We start from the raw sequence: 12,500 nt of genomic DNA on the forward strand, positions 1-12,500 counted from the left end.
GTTTTTTTCTACAACCTTTAAAATCTTTATTTTATCTCAATTGAATCATAAAATTGAACACTGAAGAACACAAATCGCCCTATTGTCACTTTTTTTTAAAACCTTTCGTTTTGCGTATTTGGCCAAAATCTTACAGAATTTTGCATCATCACGACCAATAAAATTTGCGACTTGCAGACCCCACCATATCCTCTTTTTCTCAAAACTGCTACCAGGTAAGGAAGTAGCCATTGTTGGTGTGTTTCAAGATGGCGGCTGCTGATATAATATTGTTGGTGTGTTTAAAGACGACGGCTGCTGATGTAATATTGTTGGTGTGTTTAAAGATGGAGGGTGCTGAGATAATATTGTTGGTGTGTTTAAATATGAAGGCTGCTGATGTAATATTGTTGGTGTGTTTAAAGATGGAGGCTACTGAGGTAATATTGTTGGTGTGTTTAAATATGAAGGCTGCTGATGTAATATTGTTGGTGTGTTTAAAGTTGGAGGCTGCTGAGGTAATATTGTTGGTGTGTTTAAAGATGGTGGCTGCTGAGGTAATATTGTTGGTGTGTTTACAGACGACGGCTGCTGAGGTGATATTGTTGGTGTGTTTAAAGACTGAGGCTGCTGAGGTAATATTGTTGGTGTGTTTAAAGATGGAGGCTGCTGATGTAATATTGTTGGTGTGTTTACAGTTGGAGGCTGCTGAGGTAATATTGTTGGTGTGTTTAAAGATGGCGGCTGCTGAGGTAATATTGTTGGTGTGTTTAAACACGGAGGGTGCTGAGATAATATTGTTGGTGTGTTTAAAGATGGCGGCTGCTGGGGTAATATTGTTGGTGTGTTTAAACACGGAGGCTGCTGATGTAATATTGATGGTGTGTTTAAAGACGGAGGCTGCTGATGTAATATTGTTGGTGTGTTTAAAGACGGAGGCTGCTGATGTAATATTGTTGGTGTGTTTAAAGACGGAGGCTGCTGAGGTAATATTGTTGGTGTGTTTAAAGACGGAGGCTGCTGAGGTAATAATGTTGGTGTGTTTAAAGACGGAGGCTGCTGAGGTAATATTGTTGGTGTGTTTAAAGATGGCGGCTGCTGAGGTAATATTGTTGGTGTGTTTAAACACGGAGGGTGCTGAGATAATATTGTTGGTGTGTTTAAAGATGGCGGCTGCTGGGGTAATATTGTTGGTGTGTTTAAACACGGAGGCTGCTGATGTAATATTGTTGGTGTGTTTAAAGACGGAGGCTGCTGATGTAATATTGTTGGTGTGTTTAAAGACGGAGGCTGCTGATGTAATATTGTTGGTGTGTTTAAAGACGGAGGCTGCTGAGGTAATATTGTTGGTGTGTTTAAAGACGGAGGCTGCTGAGGTAATAATGTTGGTGTGTTTAAAGACGGAGGCTGCTGAGGTAATATTGTTGGTGTGTTTAAAGATGGCGGCTGCTGAGGTAATATTGTTGGTGTGTTTAAACACGGAGGGTGCTGAGATAATATTGTTGGTGTGTTTAAAGATGGCGGCTGCTGGGGTAATATTGTTGGTGTGTTTAAACACGGAGGCTGCTGATGTAATATTGTTGGTGTGTTTAAAGACGGAGGCTGCTGATGTAATATTGTTGGTGTGTTTAAAGACGGAGGCTGCTGATGTAATATTGTTGGTGTGTTTAAAGACGGAGGCTGCTGAGGTAATATTGTTGGTGTGTTTAAAGACGGCGGCTGCTGATGTAATATTGTTGGTGTGTTTAAAGTTGGAGGCTACTGAGGTAATATTGTTGGTATGTTTAAAGATGGCGGCTGCTGAGGTGATATTGTTGGTGTGTTTAAAGACGGAGGCTGCTGAGGTAATATTGTTGGTGTGTTTAAACACGGAGGCTGCTGATGTAAAATTGTTGGTGTGTTTAAACACGGAGGCTGCTGATGTAATATTGTTGGTGTGTTTAAAGACGGAGGCTGCTGAGGTAATATTGTTGGTGTGTTTAAAGACGGCGGCTGCTGATGTAATATTGTTGGTGTGTTTAAAGACGGAGGCTGCTGAGGTAATATTGTTGGTGTGTTTAAAGATCGAGGTTGCTGAGGTAATATTGTTGGTGTGTTTAAAGATGGAGGCTGCTGATATAATATTGTTGGTGTGTTTTAAGATGGCGGCTGCTGATATAATATTGTTGGTGTGTTTCAAGACGGAGGCTGCTGAGGTGATATTGTTGGTGTGTTTAAAGACGGAGGCTGCTGATGTAATATTGTTGGTGTGTTTAAACACTGAGGCTGCTGATGTAATATTGTTGGTGTGTTTAAAGACGGAGGCTGCTGAGGTAATATTGTTGGTGTGTTTAAAGACGGAGGCTGCTGAGGTAATATTGTTGGTGTGTTTAAAGACTGAGGCTGCTGAGGTGATATTGTTGGTGTGTTTAAAGACTGAGGCTGCTGAGGTAATATTGTTGGTGTGTTTAAAGAAGGAGGCTGCTGAGGTAATATTGTTGGTGTGTTTAAAGACGGAGGCTGCTGAGGTAATATTGTTGGTGTGTTTAATGATGGCCGCTGCTGAAGTAATATTGTTGGTGTGTTTAATGATGGCCGCTGCTGAAGTAATATTGTTGGTGTTTTTAAAGACGGCGGCTGCAGAGGTAATATTGTTGGTGTGTTTAAAGACGGAGGGTGCTGAGATAATATTGTTGGTGTGTTTAATGATGGTGGCTGCTGAGGTAATATTGTTGGTATGTTTAAAGATGGAGGCTGCTGATGTAATATTGTTGGTGTGTTTAAAGACGGAGGCTGCTTAGGTAATATTGTTGGTGTGTTTAAAGACGACGGCTGCTGAGGTAATATTGTTGGTGTGTTTAAAGACGGAGGCTGCTGAGGTAATATTGTTGGTGTGTTTAAAGACGGAGGCTGCTGAGGTAATAATGTTGGTGTGTTTAAAGACGGAGGCTGCTGAGGTAATAATGTTGGTGTGTTTAAAGACCGTGGCTGCTGAGGTAATATTGTTGGTGTGTTTAAAGACGGAGGCTGCTGAGGTAATATTGTTGGTGTGTTTAAAGACGGAGGCTGCTGAGGCAATATTGTTGGTGTGTTTGAAGACGGCGGCTGCTGATGTAATATTGTTGGTGTGTTTAAAGAAGGAGGCTGCTAATGGAATATTGTTGGTGTGTTTAAAGATGGAGACTGCTGAGGTAATATTGTTGGTGTGTTTAATGATGGAGGCTGCTGATGTATTATTGTTGGTGTGTTTAAAGACGGAGGCTGCTGAGGTAATAATGTTGGTGTGTTTGAAGATGGTGGCTGCTGATATAATATTGTTGGTGTGTTTAAAGACGGCGGCTGCTGAGGTAATATTGTTGGTGTGTTTAAAGACGGAGGATGCTGAGGCAATATTGTTGGTGTGTTTAATGATGGCCGCTGCTGAAGTAATATTGTTGGTGTTTTTAAAGACGGCGGCTGCAGAGGTAATATTGTTGGTGTGTTTAAAGACGGAGGGTGCTGAGATAATATTGTTGGTGTGTTTAATGATGGTGGCTGCTGAGGTAATATTGTTGGTATGTTTAAAGATGGAGGCTGCTGATGTAATATTGTTGGTGTGTTTAAAGACGGAGGCTGCTTAGGTAATATTGTTGGTGTGTTTAAAGACGACGGCTGCTGAGGTAATATTGTTGGTGTGTTTAAAGACAGAGGCTGCTGAGGTAATATTGTTGGTGTGTTTAAAGACGGAGGCTGCTGAGGTAATAATGTTGGTGTGTTTAAAGACGGAGGCTGCTGAGGTAATAATGTTGGTGTGTTTAAAGACCGTGGCTGCTGAGGTAATATTGTTGGTGTGTTTAAAGACGGAGGCTGCTGAGGTAATATTGTTGGTGTGTTTAAAGACGGAGGCTGCTGAGGCAATATTGTTGGTGTGTTTGAAGACGGCGGCTGCTGATGTAATATTGTTGGTGTGTTTAAAGAAGGAGGCTGCTAATGGAATATTGTTGGTGTGTTTAAAGATGGAGACTGCTGAGGTAATATTGTTGGTGTGTTTAATGATGGAGGCTGCTGATGTATTATTGTTGGTGTGTTTAAAGACGGAGGCTGCTGAGGTAATAATGTTGGTGTGTTTAAAGATGGTGGCTGCTGATATAATATTGTTGGTGTGTTTAAAGACGGCGGCTGCTGAGGTAATATTGTTGGTGTGTTTAAAGACGGAGGATGCTGAGGCAATATTGTTGGTGTGTTTAATGATGGCCGCTGCTGAAGTAATATTGTTGGTGTTTTTAAAGACGGCGGCTGCAGAGGTAATATTGTTGGTGTGTTTAAAGACGGAGGGTGCTGAGATAATATTGTTGGTGTGTTTAATGATGGTGGCTGCTGAGGTAATATTGTTGGTATGTTTAAAGATGGAGGCTGCTGATGTATTATTGTTGGTGTGTTTAAAGACGGAGGCTGCTTAGGTAATATTGTTGGTGTGTTTAAAGACGACGGCTGCTGAGGTAATATTGTTGGTGTGTTTAAAGACGGAGGCTGCTGAGGTAATATTGTTGGTGTGTTTAAAGACGGAGGCTGCTGAGGTAATATTGTTGGTGTGTTTAAAGACGGAGGCTGCTGAGGTAATAATGTTGGTGTGTTTAAACACCGCGGCTGCTGAGGTAATATTGTTGGTGTGTTTAAAGACGGAGGCTGCTGAGGTGATATTGTTGGTGTGTTTACAGTTGGAGGCTGCTGAGGTAATATTGTTGGTGTGTTTAAAGATGGCGGCTGCTGAGGTAATATTGTTGGTGTGTTTAAACACGGAGGGTGCTGAGATAATATTGTTGGTGTGTTTAAAGATGGCGGCTGCTGGGGTAATATTGTTGGTGTGTTTAAACACGGAGGCTGCTGATGTAATATTGTTGGTGTGTTTAAAGACGGAGGCTGCTGATGTAATATTGTTGGTGTGTTTAAAGACGGAGGCTGCTGATGTAATATTGTTGGTGTGTTTAAAGACGGAGGCTGCTGAGGTAATATTGTTGGTGTGTTTAAAGACGGAGGCTGCTGAGGTAATAATGTTGGTGTGTTTAAAGACGGAGGCTGCTGAGGTAATATTGTTGGTGTGTTTAAAGATGGCGGCTGCTGAGGTAATATTGTTGGTGTGTTTAAACACGGAGGGTGCTGAGATAATATTGTTGGTGTGTTTAAAGATGGCGGCTGCTGGGGTAATATTGTTGGTGTGTTTAAACACGGAGGCTGCTGATGTAATATTGTTGGTGTGTTTAAAGACGGAGGCTGCTGATGTAATATTGTTGGTGTGTTTAAAGACGGAGGCTGCTGATGTAATATTGTTGGTGTGTTTAAAGACGGAGGCTGCTGAGGTAATATTGTTGGTGTGTTTAAAGACGGCGGCTGCTGATGTAATATTGTTGGTGTGTTTAAAGTTGGAGGCTACTGAGGTAATATTGTTGGTATGTTTAAAGATGGCGGCTGCTGAGGTGATATTGTTGGTGTGTTTAAAGACGGAGGCTGCTGAGGTAATATTGTTGGTGTGTTTAAACACGGAGGCTGCTGATGTAAAATTGTTGGTGTGTTTAAACACGGAGGCTGCTGATGTAATATTGTTGGTGTGTTTAAAGACGGAGGCTGCTGAGGTAATATTGTTGGTGTGTTTAAAGACGGCGGCTGCTGATGTAATATTGTTGGTGTGTTTAAAGACGGAGGCTGCTGAGGTAATATTGTTGGTGTGTTTAAAGATCGAGGTTGCTGAGGTAATATTGTTGGTGTGTTTAAAGATGGAGGCTGCTGATATAATATTGTTGGTGTGTTTTAAGATGGCGGCTGCTGATATAATATTGTTGGTGTGTTTCAAGACGGAGGCTGCTGAGGTGATATTGTTGGTGTGTTTAAAGACGGAGGCTGCTGATGTAATATTGTTGGTGTGTTTAAACACTGAGGCTGCTGATGTAATATTGTTGGTGTGTTTAAAGACGGAGGCTGCTGAGGTAATATTGTTGGTGTGTTTAAAGACGGAGGCTGCTGAGGTAATATTGTTGGTGTGTTTAAAGACTGAGGCTGCTGAGGTGATATTGTTGGTGTGTTTAAAGACTGAGGCTGCTGAGGTAATATTGTTGGTGTGTTTAAAGAAGGAGGCTGCTGAGGTAATATTGTTGGTGTGTTTAAAGACGGAGGCTGCTGAGGTAATATTGTTGGTGTGTTTAATGATGGCCGCTGCTGAAGTAATATTGTTGGTGTGTTTAATGATGGCCGCTGCTGAAGTAATATTGTTGGTGTTTTTAAAGACGGCGGCTGCAGAGGTAATATTGTTGGTGTGTTTAAAGACGGAGGGTGCTGAGATAATATTGTTGGTGTGTTTAATGATGGTGGCTGCTGAGGTAATATTGTTGGTATGTTTAAAGATGGCGGCTGCTGAGGTAATATTGTTGGTGTGTTTAAACACGGAGGGTGCTGAGATAATATTGTTGGTGTGTTTAAAGATGGCGGCTGCTGGGGTAATATTGTTGGTGTGTTTAAACATGGAGGCTGCTGATGTAATATTGTTGGTGTGTTTAAAGACGGAGGCTGCTGATGTAATATTGTTGGTGTGTTTAAAGACGGAGGCTGCTGAGGTAATATTGTTGGTGTGTTTAAAGACGGCGGCTGCTGATGTAATATTGTTGGTGTGTTTAAAGTTGGAGGCTGCTGAGGTAATATTGTTGGTGTGTTTAATGATGGTGGCTGCTGAGGTGATATTGTTGGTGTGTTTAAAGACGGAGACTGCTGAGGTGATATTGTTGGTGTGTTTAAAGACTGAGGCTGCTGAGGTGATATTGTTGGTGTGTTTAAAGACTGAGGCTGCTGAGGTAATATTGTTGGTGTGTTTAAAGAAGGAGGCTGCTGAGGTAATATTGTTGGTGTGTTTAAAGACGGAGGCTGCTGAGGTAATATTGTTGGTGTGTTTAATGATGGCCGCTGCTGAAGTAATATTGTTGGTGTTTTTAAAGACGGCGGCTGCTGAGGTAATATTGTTGGTGTGTTTAAAGACGGAGGGTGCTGAGATAATATTGTTGGTGTGTTTAATGATGGCGGCTGCTGAGGTAATATTGTTATTGTGTTTAAAGACGGAGGCTGCTGAGGTAATATTGTTGGTGTGTTTAAAGACGGAGGCTGCTGAGGTAATATTGTTATTGTGTTTAAAGACGGAGGCTGCTGAGGTAATATTGTTGGTGAGTTGAAAGATCGAGCCTGCTGATATAATATTGTTGGTGTGTTTCAAGACGGAGGCTGCTGATGTAATATTGTTGGTGTGTTTAAAGACGGAGGCTGCTGAGGTAATATTGTTGGTGTGTTTGAAGACTGAGGCTGCTGAGGTGATATTGTTGGTGTGTTTAAAGACTGAGGCTGCTGAGGTGATATTGTTGGTGTGTTTAAAGACTGAGGCTGCTGAGGTAATATTGTTGGTGTGTTTAAAGAAGGAGGCTGCTGAGGTAATATTGTTGGTGTGTTTAAAGACGGAGGCTGCTGAGGTAATATTGTTGGTGTGTTTAATGATGGCCGCTGCTGAAGTAATATTGTTGGTGTTTTTAAAGACGGCGGCTGCTGAGGTAATATTGTTGGTGTGTTTTAAGACGGAGGGTGCTGAGATAATATTGTTGGTGTGTTTAATGATGGCGGCTGCTGAGGTAATATTGCTATTGTGTTTAAAGACGGAGGCTGCTGAGGTAATATTGTTGGTGAGTTTAAAGACGGCGGCTGCTGAGGTAATATTGTTGGTGTGTTTAAAGACGGCGGCTGCTGATGTAATATTGTTGGTGTGTTTAAACACGGAGGCTGCTGAGGTAATATTGTTGGTGTGTTTGAAGACGGCGGCTGCTGATGTAATATTGTTGGTGTGTTTAAAGAAGGAGGCTGCGAATGGAATATTGTTGGTGTGTTTAAAGATGGAGACTGCTGAGGTAATATTGTTGGTGTGTTTAAAGACGGAGGCTGCTGAGGTAATATTGTTGGTGTTTAAAGACTGAGGCTGCTGAGGTGATATTGTTGGTGTGTTTAATGACGGCGGCTGCTGAGGTAATATTGTTGGTGTGTTTAAAGACGGAGACTGCTGAGGTAATATTGTTGGTGTGTTTAAAGACGGAAGGTGCTGAGATAATATTGTTGGTGTGTTTAATGATGGCGGCTGCTGAGGTAATATTGTTGGTATGTTTAAAGACGGAGGCTGCTGATGTAATATTGTTGGTGTGTTTAAAGACGGAGGCTGCTGAGGTAATATTGTTGGTGTGTTTGAAGACGGCGGCTGCTGATGTAATATTGTTGGTGTGTTTAAAGAAGGAGGCTGCGAATGGAATATTGTTGGTGTGTTTAAAGATGGAGACTGCTGAGGTAATATTGTTGGTGTGTTTAAAGACGGAGGCTGCTGAGGTAATATTGTTGGTGTGTTTAAAGACTGAGGCTGCTGAGGTGATATTGTTGGTGTGTTTAATGACGGCGGCTGCTGAGGTAATATTGTTGGTGTGTTTAAAGACGGAGACTGCTGAGGTAATATTGTTGGTGTGTTTAAAGACGGAAGGTGCTGAGATAATATTGTTGGTGTGTTTAATGATGGCGGCTGCTGAGGTAATATTGTTGGTGTGTTTAAAGACGGAGGCTGCTGAGGTAATATTGTTATTGTGTTTAAAGACGGAGGCTGCTGAGGTAATATTGTTGGTGAGTTGAAAGACGGCGGCTGCTGAGGTAATATTGTTGGTGTGTTTAAAGACGGCGGCTGCTGATGTAATATTGTTGGTGTGTTTAAACACGGAGGCTGCTGAGGTAATATTGTTGGTGTGTTTAAAGACGGAGGCTGCTGAGGTAATAATGTTGGTGTGTTTAAACACCGCGGCTGCTGAGGTAATATTGTTGGTGTGTTTAAAGACGGAGGCTGCTGAGGTGATATTGTTGGTGTGTTTAAAGACTGAGGCTGCTGAGGTAATATTGTTGGTGTGTTTAAAGACTGAGGCTGCTGAGGTAATATTGTTGGTGTGTTTAAAGACTGAGGCTGCTGAGGTGATATTGTTGGTGTGTTTAATGACGGCGGCTGCTGAGGTAATATTGTTGGTGCGTTTAAAGACGGAGACTGCTGAGGTAATATTGTTGGTGTGTTTAAAGACGGAGACTGCTGAGGTAATATTGTTGGTGTGTTTAAAGACGGAGACTGCTGAGGTAATATTGTTGGTGGGTTTAATGACGGCGGCTGCTGAGGTAATATTGTTGGTGAGTTTAAAGACGGAGACTGCTGAGGTAATATTGTTGGTGCGTTTAAAGACGGAGACTGCTGAGGTAATATTGTTGGTGTGTTTAAAGACGGAGGCTGCTGAGGTAATATTGTTGGTGTGTTTAAAGACGGAGGCTGCTGAGGTAATATTGTTGGTGTGTTTAAACACCGCGGCTGCTGAGGTAATATTGTTGGTGTGTTTAAAGACGGAGGCTGCTGAGGTGATATTGTTGGTGTGTTTACAGTTGGAGGCTGCTGAGGTAATATTGTTGGTGTGTTTAAAGATGGCGGCTGCTGAGGTAATATTGTTGGTGTGTTTAAACACGGAGGGTGCTGAGATAATATTGTTGGTGTGTTTAAAGATGGCGGCTGCTGGGGTAATATTGTTGGTGTGTTTAAACACGGAGGCTGCTGATGTAATATTGTTGGTGTGTTTAAAGACGGAGGCTGCTGATGTAATATTGTTGGTGTGTTTAAAGACGGAGGCTGCTGATGTAATATTGTTGGTGTGTTTAAAGACGGAGGCTGCTGAGGTAATATTGTTGGTGTGTTTAAAGACGGAGGCTGCTGAGGTAATAATGTTGGTGTGTTTAAAGACGGAGGCTGCTGAGGTAATATTGTTGGTGTGTTTAAAGATGGCGGCTGCTGAGGTAATATTGTTGGTGTGTTTAAACACGGAGGGTGCTGAGATAATATTGTTGGTGTGTTTAAAGATGGCGGCTGCTGGGGTAATATTGTTGGTGTGTTTAAACACGGAGGCTGCTGATGTAATATTGTTGGTGTGTTTAAAGACGGAGGCTGCTGATGTAATATTGTTGGTGTGTTTAAAGACGGAGGCTGCTGATGTAATATTGTTGGTGTGTTTAAAGACGGAGGCTGCTGAGGTAATATTGTTGGTGTGTTTAAAGACGGCGGCTGCTGATGTAATATTGTTGGTGTGTTTAAAGTTGGAGGCTACTGAGGTAATATTGTTGGTATGTTTAAAGATGGCGGCTGCTGAGGTGATATTGTTGGTGTGTTTAAAGACGGAGGCTGCTGAGGTAATATTGTTGGTGTGTTTAAACACGGAGGCTGCTGATGTAAAATTGTTGGTGTGTTTAAACACGGAGGCTGCTGATGTAATATTGTTGGTGTGTTTAAAGACGGAGGCTGCTGAGGTAATATTGTTGGTGTGTTTAAAGACGGCGGCTGCTGATGTAATATTGTTGGTGTGTTTAAAGACGGAGGCTGCTGAGGTAATATTGTTGGTGTGTTTAAAGATCGAGGTTGCTGAGGTAATATTGTTGGTGTGTTTAAAGATGGAGGCTGCTGATATAATATTGTTGGTGTGTTTTAAGATGGCGGCTGCTGATATAATATTGTTGGTGTGTTTCAAGACGGAGGCTGCTGAGGTGATATTGTTGGTGTGTTTAAAGACGGAGGCTGCTGATGTAATATTGTTGGTGTGTTTAAACACTGAGGCTGCTGATGTAATATTGTTGGTGTGTTTAAAGACGGAGGCTGCTGAGGTAATATTGTTGGTGTGTTTAAAGACGGAGGCTGCTGAGGTAATATTGTTGGTGTGTTTAAAGACTGAGGCTGCTGAGGTGATATTGTTGGTGTGTTTAAAGACTGAGGCTGCTGAGGTAATATTGTTGGTGTGTTTAAAGAAGGAGGCTGCTGAGGTAATATTGTTGGTGTGTTTAAAGACGGAGGCTGCTGAGGTAATATTGTTGGTGTGTTTAATGATGGCCGCTGCTGAAGTAATATTGTTGGTGTGTTTAATGATGGCCGCTGCTGAAGTAATATTGTTGGTGTTTTTAAAGACGGCGGCTGCAGAGGTAATATTGTTGGTGTGTTTAAAGACGGAGGGTGCTGAGATAATATTGTTGGTGTGTTTAATGATGGTGGCTGCTGAGGTAATATTGTTGGTATGTTTAAAGATGGAGGCTGCTGATGTAATATTGTTGGTGTGTTTAAAGACGGAGGCTGCTTAGGTAATATTGTTGGTGTGTTTAAAGACGACGGCTGCTGAGGTAATATTGTTGGTGTGTTTAAAGACGGAGGCTGCTGAGGTAATATTGTTGGTGTGTTTAAAGACGGAGGCTGCTGAGGTAATATTGTTGGTGTGTTTAAAGACGGAGGCTGCTGAGGTAATAATGTTGGTGTGTTTAAACACCGCGGCTGCTGAGGTAATATTGTTGGTGTGTTTAAAGACGGAGGCTGCTGAGGTGATATTGTTGGTGTGTTTAATGATGGTGGCTGCTGAGGTGATATTGTTGGTGTGTTTAAAGACGGAGACTGCTGAGGTGATATTGTTGGTGTGTTTAAAGACTGAGGCTGCTGAGGTGATATTGTTGGTGTGTTTAAAGACTGAGGCTGCTGAGGTAATATTGTTGGTGTGTTTAAAGAAGGAGGCTGCTGAGGTAATATTGTTGGTGTGTTTAAAGACGGAGGCTGCTGAGGTAATATTGTTGGTGTGTTTAATGATGGCCGCTGCTGAAGTAATATTGTTGGTGTTTTTAAAGACGGCGGCTGCTGAGGTAATATTGTTGGTGTGTTTAAAGACGGAGGGTGCTGAGATAATATTGTTGGTGTGTTTAATGATGGCGGCTGCTGAGGTAATATTGTTATTGTGTTTAAAGACGGAGGCTGCTGAGGTAATATTGTTGGTGAGTTTAAAGACGGCGGCTGCTGAGGTAATATTGTTGGTGTGTTTAAAGACGGCGGCTGCTGATGTAATATTGTTGGTGTGTTTAAACACGGAGGCTGCTGAGGTAATATTGTTGGTGTGTTTGAAGACGGCGGCTGCTGATGTAATATTGTTGGTGTGTTTAAAGATGGAGACTGCTGAGGTAATATTGTTGGTGTGTTTAAAGACGGAGACTGCTGAGGTGATATTGTTGGTGTGTTTAAAGACTGAGGCTGCTGAGGTGATATTGTTGGTGTGTTTAAAGACTGAGGCTGCTGAGGTAATATTGTTGGTGTGTTTAAAGAAGGAGGCTGCTGAGGTAATATTGTTGGTGTGTTTAAAGACGGAGGCTGCTGAGGTAATATTGTTGGTGTGTTTAATGATGGCCGCTGCTGAAGTAATATTGTTGGTGTTTTTAAAGACGGCGGCTGCTGAGGTAATATTGTTGGTGTGTTTAAAGACGGAGGGTGCTGAGATAATATTGTTGGTGTGTTTAATGATGGCGGCTGCTGAGGTAATATTGTTATTGTGTTTAAAGACGGAGGCTGCTGAGGTAATATTGTTGGTGAGTTGAAAGACGGCGGCTGCTGAGGTAATATTGTTGGTGTGTTTAAAGACGGCGGCTGCTGATGTTATATTGTTGGTGTGTTTAAACACGGAGGC

This window comes from Eptatretus burgeri, chromosome 16 (genome assembly GCF_056783735.1).
Source record: "Eptatretus burgeri isolate ZD-2024b chromosome 16, Ebu_testis_v1, whole genome shotgun sequence".
In the NCBI taxonomy this organism is placed as follows: Eukaryota; Metazoa; Chordata; class Myxini; order Myxiniformes; family Myxinidae; genus Eptatretus; species Eptatretus burgeri.